Raw genomic sequence first — 12361 nt, forward strand, 5'->3', positions numbered from 1 at the left:
CACCTCAATACATAAGGCAAATGCTAACAGCCATAAAAGGGGAAATCGATAGTAACACAATCATAGTAGGGGAATTTAACACCCCACTTTCACCTATGGACACATCATCCAAAAGTAAAATAAATAAGGAAACACAAGCTTTAAATGACACATTAGACCAGATGGACTTAATTGATATTTATAGGACATTCCATCCAAAAAAAGAGAATACACTTTCTTCTCAAGTGCTCATGGGACATTCTCCAGGATAGATCATATCTTGGGTCACAGATCAAGCCTCAGTATATTTACAAAAACTGAAATCGGGCTTCTCTGGTGGCACAGTGGTTAAGGATCCACCTGCCAATGCAGGGGATGTGGGTTCGAGACCTGGTCCGGGAAGATCCCACATGCTGCAGAGCAACTAAGCCCATGTGCCACAACTATGGAGCCTGTGCTCTAGAGCTCACAAGCCACAAATACTGAGCCCGTGTGCCATAACTACTGAAGGCCACATGCCTAGAGCCCATGCTCCACAACAACAGAAGCCACTGCAATGAGAAGCCTGCACACTGCAACGAAGAGTAGCCCCTGCTCACCACAGCCAGAGAAAAGCCTGTGCGCATCAACAAAGACCCTATGCAGCCAAAAATAAAATAAATAAAATTTAATAAATTAATTTAAAAAAAGGAAAGTTGAATTCATATCAAGTATATTTCTTGACCACAAAGCTATGGGACTAGATAACAGTTATAGGAAAAGTTGTAAAAAATACAAACACATGGAGGCTAAACAATACACTAATAAATAACCAAGAGATCACTGAAGAAATCAAAGGGGAAATAAAAAAATACATAGAAACAAATGACAATGAAAACATGAGGCCCAAAACCTATGGGATGCAGCAAAAGCAGTTCTAAGAGGGAAATTTATAGCAATACAATCCTACCTTAAGAAACAAGAAAAATCTCAAATAAGCAACTTAACATTATACCTAAAGCAATTACAGAAAGAAGAAGAAGAACAACAAAAAACCAAAGTTAGTAGAAGGAAAGAAATCATAAAAATCAGATAAGAAATAAATGAAAAAAAATGAAGGAAACAATAGCAAAGATCAATAAAACTAAAAGCTGGTTCTTTGAGAAGATAAACAAAATTGATAAAGCACTAGCCAGACTCATCAGGAGAAAAAGGGAGAAGACTCAAAGCAACAGAATTAGAAATGGAAAAGGAGAAGTAACAATTGACACTGTAGAAATACAAAGGATTGTGAGAGACTACTACAAGCAACTATATGCCCATAAAATAGACAACCTGGAAGAAATGGACAATTCTTAGAAAAGTACAACCTGCCAAGACTGAACCGGGAAGAAATAGAAAATATGAACAGACCAATCACAAGCACTGAAATTGAAACTGTGATTAAAAATCTTGCAACACACAAAATCCTAGGACCAGATGGCTTCACAGGTAAATTCTTTCAAACATTCAGAGAAGAGCTAACACCTATCCTTCTCAAACTCTTCCAAAATATAACAGAGGGAGGAACACCCACAAACTCATTCTGTGAGGCCACCATCACCCTGATACCAAAACCAGACAAAGATGTCACACAGAAAGAGAACTACAGGCCAATATCACTGATGAACATAGATGCAAAAATCCTCAGCAAAATACTAGCAAATAGAATCCAACAGCACATTAAAGGGATCATACACCATGATCAAGTGGGGTTTATCTCAGGAATGCAAGTATTCTTCAATATATGCAAATCAATGTGATGCACCATATTAACAAACTGAAGGTTAAAAACCATATGATCATCTCAATAGCTGAAGAAAAAGCTTTTGACAAAATTCAACACCCATTTATGAAAAAAACTCTAGAAAATGGGCATAGAGGGAAACTACCTCAACATAATAAAAGCCATATATGGCAAACCCACAGCCAACATCATTCTCAATGGTAAAAAGCTGAAACCATTTCCTCTAAGATCAGGAACAAGACAAGTGTGCCCACACTCACAACTGTTATTCAACATAGGTTTGGAAGTTTTAGCCACAACAATCAGAGAAGAAAAAGAAATAAAAGGAATCCAAATCGGAAAAGAAGTAAAACTATCAGTATTTGCAGATGACATGATACTATACATAGAGAATCCCAAAGATGCTACCAGAAAACTATAAGAGCTAATCAATGAATTTGGTAAAGTAGCAGGATACAAAATTAATGCGCAGAAATCTCTTGCATTCCTATACACTAATAATGAAATATCTGAAAGAGAAATTAAGGAAACCCTCCCATTTACCATTGCAACAAAAAGAATAAAATACCTAGGAATTAACCTACCTAAGGAGACAAAAGACCTGTATGCAGAAAACTATAAGACACTGATGAAAGAAATCAAAGATGATACAAACAGATGGAGAGATAGACCATGTTCTTTCAATTGGAAGAATCAACATTGTGTAAATGACTATACTACCCAAAGCAATCTACAGATTCAATGCAATGCCTATCAAACTACCAATGGTATTTTTCACAGAATTAGAGCAAAATATTATATAAGTTGTATGGAAACACAAAAGATACTGAATAGCCAAAGCAATCTTGAGAAAGAAAACAAAGCTGGAGACGTCAGACTCCCTGACTTCAGACTATACTATGAAGCTACAGTAATCAAGATGGTATGGTACTGGCACAAAAAAATATAGATCAGTATAGATCAATATAGATATATAGATCAATAAAACAGGATAGAAATCCCAGAGATAAACCCATGCACCTATGGTCACCTTATCTTTGATAAAGGAGGCAAGAATATATAATGGAGAAAAGACAGCCTCTTCAATAAGTGGTACTGTGAAAATTGGACAGCTACGTGTAAAAGAATAAATTAGAACACTCCCTAACACCATACACAAAAATAAACTCAAAATGCATTAAAGACCTAAATGTAAGGCCAGACACTATAAAACTCTTAGAGGAAAACACAGGCAGAACACTCTATGACATAAATCACAGCAAGATCCTTTTTGATCCACCTCCTAGAGAAATGGAAATAAAAACAAAAATAAACAAATGGGACCTGATGAAACTTAAAAGCTTTTGCACAGCAAAAACAGAAACCATAAACAAGACCAAAAGACAACCCTCAGAATGGGAGAAAATATTTGCAAATGAAGCAACTGACAAAGGATTAATCTCCAAAATATACAAGCAGCTCATGCAGCTCAATATCAGAAAAACAAAAAACCCAATCCAAAAATGGGCAGAAGACTTAAATAGACATTTCTCCAAAGGAGATATACAGATTGCCAACAAACACATGAAAGGATGCTCAGCATCACTAATCATTAGAGAAATGCAAATCAAAACCACAATGAGGTATCATCTCACACCAGTCAGAATGGCCATCATCAAAACATTTACAAACAATAAATGCTGTAGAGGGTGTGGAGAAAAGGGAACCCTCTTGTACTGTTGGTGGGAATGTAGATTGATACAGCCACTATGGAGAACACTATGGAGGTTCCTTAAAAAACTAAAAATATAACTACCATATGACTGAGCAATCCCACTATTGGGCATATACCCTGAGAAAACCATAATTCAAAAAGAGACATGTACCACAATGTTCATTGTAGCACCATTTACAATAGCCAGGACATGGAAGCAACCTAAGTGTCCATCGACAGATGAATGGAAAAAGAAGATGTGTCATACATATACAATGGAATATTACTCAGCCATAAAAAGAAACTAAATTGAGTCATTTGTAGTGAAGCGGATGGACCTAGAGTCTGTCAGAAAGAGTGAAGTAAATCAGAAAGGGAAAAACAAATACTGTATGCTAACATATATATATGGAATCTAAAAAAAAAAAGGTTCTGATGAACCTACTGGCACGACAGGAATAAAGATGCAGACGTAGAGAATGGACTTGTGGCCACAGGGGTGGGAGGTGAAGCTGGGACGAAGTGAGAGAGTAGCACTGACATATATTCACTACCAAATGGAAAATAAATAGCTAGTGGGAAGCAGCTGCATAGTGCAGGGAGATCAGCTCTGTGCTTTGTGACCACCTGGAGGGTGGGATAGGGAGGGTGAGGGGGAGGCTCAAGAGGGAGGGGATATGGAGATATATGTATACATATAGCGGATTCACTTTGTTATACAGCAGAAACTAACACAACATTGTAAAGCAATCATACTCCAATAAAGCTGTAAAAAAAACGAAAGTCAATATATTTAATAGTATAATGGGATATGTCGTAGTCTACTTGATTTTAAAAGAAATCTTTATTTTTTTGTGTGTTTTTTAACTTTATTGAGGTATGACTGATATATCAAGAAATCCACACATTTGATGTATACATCTTGATGAATTTCGATATATGCATATACCTGTGATGTCATCACCACGACCAAGGTACTAAACATATCCTTCACCTCCAAAAATGTCCTTGTGTTCTTGTGTGTGTGTGTATGTGTGTTTTGTGATAAAATAATTACCATGAAATCTATCCTCATATTTAATGATGCATCATAATACTATATCGTTAACTTTAGATACTATTGTTGTACAGCAGAGCTCTAGAATTTATTCATTTTTCATAGCTGAAAGTTTATACCTATTAATCAGTAATTCCCCAATAGCAATTGCTATTGGATCAGCAGTTTCTGTTGCAATGACAAGTATCTGGGACTGAAGTAACATGACCTCTTTTTTGTGTGTGTGTGGTACATGGGCCTCTCGCTGTTGTGGCCTCTCCCGTTGAGGAGCACAGGCTCTGGATGCGCAGGCTCAGTGGCCATGGCTCACGGGCCCAGCCACTCTGTGGCATGTGAGATCTTCCCGGACCGGGGCACGAACCTGTGTCCCCTTCATCGGCAGGTGGACTTTCAACCACTGTGCCACCAGGGAACCCAACATGACCTCTTTTTAACAAGTTTTGTCAAACAAGAAGATATAGTCATGGTTTCCCCTGATAGAAATAGTAACCAGCGTGAAAAGCAAACCAGTACCCAAGAGTGTGTAGTGACTACTATGGTTTTCTTGGTGAAGAACAGATTTTTCTACTTGGAAGTTGAATTTCCTTCTTGTCTTCCTTTCTTTTGATTGCTCTCTAAATGCCATTTTTAGTTATAGAATTGGTTTTCTTGTAAGAAGATCCGGTGACTTCCACTTAAAGTTGTCATTTCCCTCCTTTCTTTTTGGCTTATCCAAAAGCAACAAGAAAAGAATGAGAAATGAAAACGTAATATCTGTCTTCAGAAGAGACAGCATAAATTTGGGACAACAAAGTAGGTGAAGAAGTATAATGATGGTGGCGATCAAACAGAGGGATGGAAAGAATTAGAAGGTATCCCTCTAGAGAGATCCCAGAAATTAGTGTGCTTTTCTAAGGTAGGGGCCTTAGAGGTGCAAAACTAAGACCCTTGCCAGGAAATTGGGAACAAGGTTCCCAAATTGGGAACAAGCTTCACTGACTGGCATAGTCATTTTCCCTCTGCTTGGTTTTTTTTGGTTTGTTTTCATTGTCATTTTTTTCTAGGTATTTTTTTTATTTCCCCTTTGATTTCTTCAGTGATCTCTTGGTTATTTAGTAGTGTATTGTGTATTTTTTTCTCAGAAATGAAAAGCAAGGCCAAATGATGAATTACACAAGTAATACAATTTGCAAGAAGCAGTCCACCCTTGTGGTGATGGGTGGACCTTCAGGGACCTTCAGGGGTCTTTATATTATAAAAATTCCTACAACTGACAGTCTCTACAGCTAGGGAAAAGTAAACTCCCAAAGAGCTCCTACCCCACAATTATATGACCTCATTCATATAATTGGTTCATGAAACTTTATCATATTCAAATAATGAAAAGTTAAAAAAGAAATCTATATCTATATCTATATATAGAGAGAGTTATTACTAGAAAAAAGAAGGAATGAGAAACAAATTTCGGATAATGAATTCTTACTAGAAATACATTGCAGGTGGAAATTGTAACCAGATATTTCACATTCATTAAAAAAATTAAGGAGGCAATCGCTCTAATATAGAAAACAGACAAAGCAGAAATATGAGGTCAGGGAGAGGTAGTTAGAGAGTATGAGGAGATCACTGTGCACTGGCAGAGTTCAGGAGTCAAAGCACAAAAGAAATAGAATATAAACAAAACTACTGTAGAACTAAAGGCAAAACTATTAGCAGACAAACAGAGTCTAGACATTGATGAAAATACAATAAGGGGCCTGATAAAAATTGGCACACTGAAATGGAAGCAAAGAGTTTAAAAGTTTAGAGAAAAAATAATAGACAAAGGGGATATGTGTAATTGGTGTCCTAAGGAGGAAAAATGGAGATAATTATTCAGAAAAATATTTAGAATATTTTATGGATAAAAGGAGAGTCTACAATTTGAAAGGACATGCTATTTCCTAGGAACATTTGGCACAGAATGATAAATACAAACTTCAAGTAAAAGAAAATTTTCAGTAAAACAAAAACAGTCCAGGTTCAAACTTCTTCACAGAAGAGAGTAGGCAACACTTAAGAATTTCATACCCAGCTAAAATATTTTTCCTGTATTAAGACAACAGACATTCATGAACATGTTAGAATGTAGGGAATTTTGAGTCCATGTATTATTTCAAAAACTACTTAAGGATAAGCCTCAGCCAATCAAGAGATAAGTGGTAAAATATAGAAAAATGGTGGTATATACTGAGTCTGTATAATTGCACAAAAACAAATATGGGGAATATGGCTATAGAACCCAACTTACGTTATAAACTTATGTTATAACAACTTATGTTATAAACCCTGACAAATACTGGAAAGAGATAAGGAGAGAGGCGAATGTTTATTATTATTTGGCTGGTTTTCTTATCTTTTACAGTGAAATGTTAAAAGATTAAGTAAAGCTGATAAAACAACTGATAGAGGCATACAAAGGGGGTAAGTGGCAGTGGGGTGGTCTCTCCTTATAAGAAATAATATTTTATCACTCATATTGTATTATTGGAGCAGTGTGGTAATGATGATCAGACTGACTTGTAGTTGGTTTTATTATTGTTTTAAAATTTTCTAAAGAACAATGCATGTTCTTCTTGCTAGCACCTGGCAGGAACTGCTCCTACAGACTCATCCTTGGTAATTCACTGGATAAAGGTACAATTAAATTTACCATTACAAAGACAAATGCTAAAAAGATAATATCAGCTAGAAGGAGGCAAAGAGAAAGCAAAAATACATGTCTAATTTCTCTTCGGTCAAAGTGCGGAATTATTCGGTACTGCAAAAAATACGCCCCTGTGAATCTGAGTAGGTGAGAATTTATTAAAAAAGAATCCCACAACACAAACCACAAAAGAATGATTTACAACCTATGATAATTCTAAAAAACTTCTATTCTTCAAAATACACAGAGGACTAAATGTATTATATAACGTTATAAATATGAATGTTATCACTAGGAAAAAACTCTTCCAAATTTTCAGAAAGAAATCAGATACAATACAAAATGGAAAACAATAGACCACACAGGAAAAGATAAAAAAAAAAAAAGAATATTTCTCTTAAGAAAATGAGAAGTTTCTTTCTCCACAAGCTGTCATGGCCTCTTTATCCATTTTTCTTATTTTGTTGTTTCTTGTCCTGCCTGTCTTGCACGCAGAAGCCGTGAAAAAATACACCTTTCTCTCTTGGAAAGGCTTGTGGTGGGGTGGGAGGTGTGTGAGCACTAGACAGAGAAACCCAGGCTTCTATAACCATAACTATTATCAACCATCATTGATTGTCTATTACTTTGCCTACTTTTAGTTATGCCCGGGGGGAGTCCCAAACTCCACCCATCAATTTCATTGGCTTCAGTCAGAGGTGAAAACCCTATTGACCTGTCCATGTGGACGCTTCCTTCTCTCTGTGTAAACTCTGCCTTTCAAAGAGAGCTTGCAAGTTTCGGCAGGGATCATGGGATCTGACTTGAAACGGAGAGCAAGTGTTCAGAGGAAAGGAAGTTGCCTAAGCATGTTAAATGCATGTAAAAGACTATTTTGGGATTTGGAGATGGAGATCTTTCATCCCCTCCCTCTGCCTCAGCCTGGGCCTGCTGGCAGCATATCGTGTCTGGCTGTGGGCAGAGAGCAAAGACCTTGGCCTTCCTGTGGCTCCGCCTCTTCAAACTTCCCAGGAGGAAAAGAACCTTATTCAATACTGTAACAGATGAGCTCTTGAGTTCACCTCATTCCCTGCCGCCATCCATCCTCACACGATCAACCTCTTTGCAGTTACGACTCTTGATTTTCGAAGTTCCAGTAATTTATTCGTGTTGCTCAAGCACTACTGTGTCCCTGCGTGGAAACAGCAGTTGTTATACTGTTTGCCAATATATTTATCTCCAGTCCTGCGGCCATGCTGAGCTGGTGAAACAGATGCCGGCGAGGCTATTTGCTCTTTGCCTCTCACAGAGATGAACCTGGTGGGAGTGCGAGGCCAGAGCAGCCAAGGGAAAGTCTCAGGGTCCCTTCCCCAGCTGGCTCCCCAAATGGTGCAGGCAGACGGTGTGCAAAGCTACTCGTGAGCGCTAAGGACGGCAGGCTCGGCGCCACACCTAAGGCCCCTGCTCCTTTGTTTTGCCCAGTACAATGGGTGTGAGATGAGTTGTTAAAAACCATCCTGGCTTCCAGAGCCCATGGGGAGCTGCTGCCTTTCACTGTAATTACCCTTCACACCATTGCACCGTTTAGCAGGGCCAGTTGGCTCTTGGGATGAAATTAGATTCCGAATATAAAGCCACGTGGGCATGAAATTATGTTCTAATTGGGCCATGGGATTGTAGTCCCTCCTACCTCTGTACCTCAGTCCGCTCCCCACACCCAACCAAGATGCTATTGATCTTCCCACATTCTCCCTGGAGTCTGAGTTCGAACGGGCTCTAAGGGATAAGGTCACGTGGGTAAAGCTGAAAACCTTCATAAGATGAGCCCAGTGGGTACTTGCTGGGCTTGAATGCTTCCAAATGTTTCTCTGCAGTGGACAGTATGTCTTTTCAAATGACAGTGGTACCTCTTGACAAACCTATGATGTAAGTAACAATTATTACTTTCTCCATTTCACAAATAAAGAAGCTGAGCCAGTCATGTACCAAAATGTTCATGTACCAAAATGTTCACTGCAGCTCTATTTACAATAACCAGGACATGGAAGCAACCTAAGTGTCCATCAACAGATGAACGGTTCCCTATAGTGTGGAGATACCATTCCTGGAGAATTAATTCTGGATGGAATTAGTTCTGAGTTGCAAAAATAAGAAAATAAGATTACAGGAGAGAATGAATTGTTCATGGTGAGCGAAAGGAAATGCAAAGGCAGATGGGAGTGAAGAGCTATTGGCCCCACCTAGAGGGACTTTTGAAGATAATATCCTTAACATTTATACAGCTCTTCATATTTTCTAAGTGCTTCCTGGTAATTGAGTCATTAATCAGATATTAGCTGCAGGTCATTCAATGAATTAGCTGTTGATTTAGACTGAAAGCTGTGCATAATTTGGGGGACTAGGAACAAACATGATTCATTTTACATTTCTCAAAAATTTTGACCTTCTTGTGCTCATTGAGAGTTACTGTGTGTGTGTGTGTGTGAGTTCTGATTATGGACACCAATATGTACTTATTATTGTATGAATTCACATTTATGTCAAATACTCATTTATAATTTGTTAGTTTGATCTTTGTAACATGTGTGGAGATAAAGACTATGAGGGGAACCTCCAGTAGTTAGAGCTGTCATGGTGCCAGTCATCACTGAACACCCTCCCCCAGCACAGGGGGACATGCTGGCGTTGAGTGGTCAGTAAAACGCACAACCAAGACTCCTTCCTTCTCCAGATTGAACATTTGCCATCTTGGATGCGCCAAATGATTGTAAGGAGATCAGGAATAAATACAATTTTTACTACAAGTAGATGCCTTATCTATTTGGCTATTGCTATAAATCATAACTAGTTTATCTTCCATCTAACCTGGAAATAAATTATGCATATACATATAAGGCTTAAGTTTATTTGGCACATTATGTCTAAATATCAAGACATTCTTATTTCCCACTAGTATTTCTGCATACGTGTTCTTCGACCAATAATTGCAAATAATTGAGGTTTAAGGGAAGCCATAGAAATTTGGAGTTGAGTTTTTCAGAAACGAATGGGGACTCCTTTGGCTTTGATGCTTGAATACATTAATATTACTATGAGTCTTGTTGATTTTCCTACAAAGGCTTTGAAACCGTGGTTATTTCTCCCAGCAGAGCCTCTACATTTCCTTCCTTCCTATAATCATGCAGAGTCTCTGTGACCAGGTGGCCTGGATTTGAATCCTGCTTCTCCTATTCACTAGCTGTGTGACCTTGTGTAACTTACTTTGCCTCTCTGATGCTCTGTTTACTCATCTGTAAAGTAAGGAATAATTTATCTGCTGCCTTTAGTTATTAGGAGGATTAAATGAGTAAATATTTATACTGTGTCTGGTGCATTTAGAGCACACATCTTCCTCGACTTAAGATGGAGTTACATCCAGATAAACCCAAGGTAAGTTGAAAATGTCCTAGGTCGAAAATGCATTTAATACACCCAACCTACTGAATATCAGAGATTAGCCGAGCCCACCTTAAATATGCTCAGAACATTTACATTAGCCTACAGTTGGGCAAAATCATCTAACACAGAGCCTATTTTATAATAAAGTGTTGAATATCTCATGCAGTCTATTGAATATTTTACTGAAAGGGAAAAACAGAACGGTTGTCTGGGTACAGAATAGTTGGTTATAAGTGTATCTGTTGTTTACTCCCATGATCACGTGGCTGCCTAGGAGCTGTGGCTTGTTGCTGTTGCCCTGCATCATGAGAGAGTATCGTGCTACATCTCTCTGGCTTGGGAGAAGATCAAAATTCAAAATTCCAAGTACGGTTTCTACTAAATGTGTATTGCTTTTATTACCTACTTGGGTTCTTGGACTCTTTAATCAATAAAAATTGATGAGGCCAGACAAGAAATTCAGGCAAGGCTTTATTGGCACTGGTGCTGCAGGACGAGGGAGCGAAAACAAGTAACAGGTTTCCTTGCTCGCTCCCTAAGAGGGGGTGAGCTGCTCCTTTAAATGGCGTGAGGTTGTGGGCGGGTCCAGGCTGGAGGTGTGGCTAAGGTGGTCGGCCCAGCCCCTTGGTGCCGTGCGCAAGGATCATGCGCAGTATGCACCTTGCTTTTGCTCCCGGCACCTCAGGAGCGGCTGCTGGGTGTTTGGTCTTTTTCTATCTTGTTAGTTATAATTTGCCCCAGCTGCCTATGCATGCAGTTATTTTTAGTGCTTTATAGTTTCTTTATATTCTGCTGCTGGAGGAGACGTTTGTCCAGTCCTGCAAGCACTGCAGCCAAGGATCCCAGGTCCCAGGCCCCAGCCTGTCTCACCTTCACACCGTTGTAAAGTCGAAAAATCGTAAGTCGAACTATCCTAAGTTAGAGACTGTACTACATAAGTATTTGTTAAACCTGTTAAAAATGTCGCATTTAAAAATATGTTGCTGAGTCAAACATAGAAGATACTCTATTAATGTTTGCTGTCTTTTTAAAATTCACATTTTATAATACGTTGCGAAAAAACGAGTTTAGATTTCTTCATTTAGAAAAAAAAGAAAGAAAGAAAGAAAGAAATTACACTTTGCCGCTGGTAAACTTTAAGGAGCAAAAATTGGCTAAATTTGCACTACAAACAACTACTTATTTTGAAAGTGCCGGGGGTGTGAGGACTGGGCAAACGGTATTTGGTGGTGGCTCTGAACACTGTGGGTGAGTTGGCGAAAAACTAAAGACCTGGATTAGCTGTAGCTTCTCACTGAGGTTGTTGATTCGTGAGTTTGAGGCAGGGGGCTTGGGAGGTCTTGGCAAAGCTTATTTGGAGCTCTTCAGCTTTCCTCACACCCTATCTCAGTGCCCTCTAGGTTTAGGAAAGGTCATAAAGCAAACCAGCAGCCAGAAGAAGAGAATTTAAATACGGGAGTAAGGGGGCTTCTCTGGTGGTGCAGTGGTTAAGAATCTGCCTGTTAATAAAGGGGACAAGGGTTCGAGGCCTGGTCCGGGAAGATCCCACATGCCACGGAGCAACTAAGCCTGCGAGCCACAACCACTGATGCCGGTGCGCCTAGAGCCCGTGCTCCGCAACAAAGAGAAGCCACTGCAATGAGAAGCCCACGTACCGCAATGAAGAGTAATCTCCGCTTACTGCAACTAGACAAAGCCCATGAGCAGCAATGAAGATCCAATGTAGCCAAAAAAAAAAAAAAAAAAAAGGGAGTGATTTATTCCAGGGATGCTCCAAAAATGCTC

General features: G+C 38.9%; 1 protein-coding gene across 3 annotated transcripts in view; it reads left to right on the forward strand.

Moving 5' to 3' along the window:
* Positions 1-11256: 11256 nt before the first annotated feature.
* LOC308604970 (uncharacterized protein) overlaps positions 11257-12361 on the forward strand; it is a 199749-nt gene continuing 198644 nt past the window's right edge. For all 3 annotated transcript variants that reach the window (XM_081214604.1, XM_081214605.1, XM_081214606.1), the window contains exon 1: positions 11257-11474. The gene's annotated coding sequence lies outside the window, so the exon portion shown is untranslated. The remainder of the gene's footprint in view (positions 11475-12361) is intronic.

The sequence above is a fragment of the Mesoplodon bidens genome, assembly GCF_964165515.1.
Source record: "Mesoplodon bidens genome assembly, chromosome: 17".
In the NCBI taxonomy this organism is placed as follows: Eukaryota; Metazoa; Chordata; class Mammalia; order Artiodactyla; family Ziphiidae; genus Mesoplodon; species Mesoplodon bidens.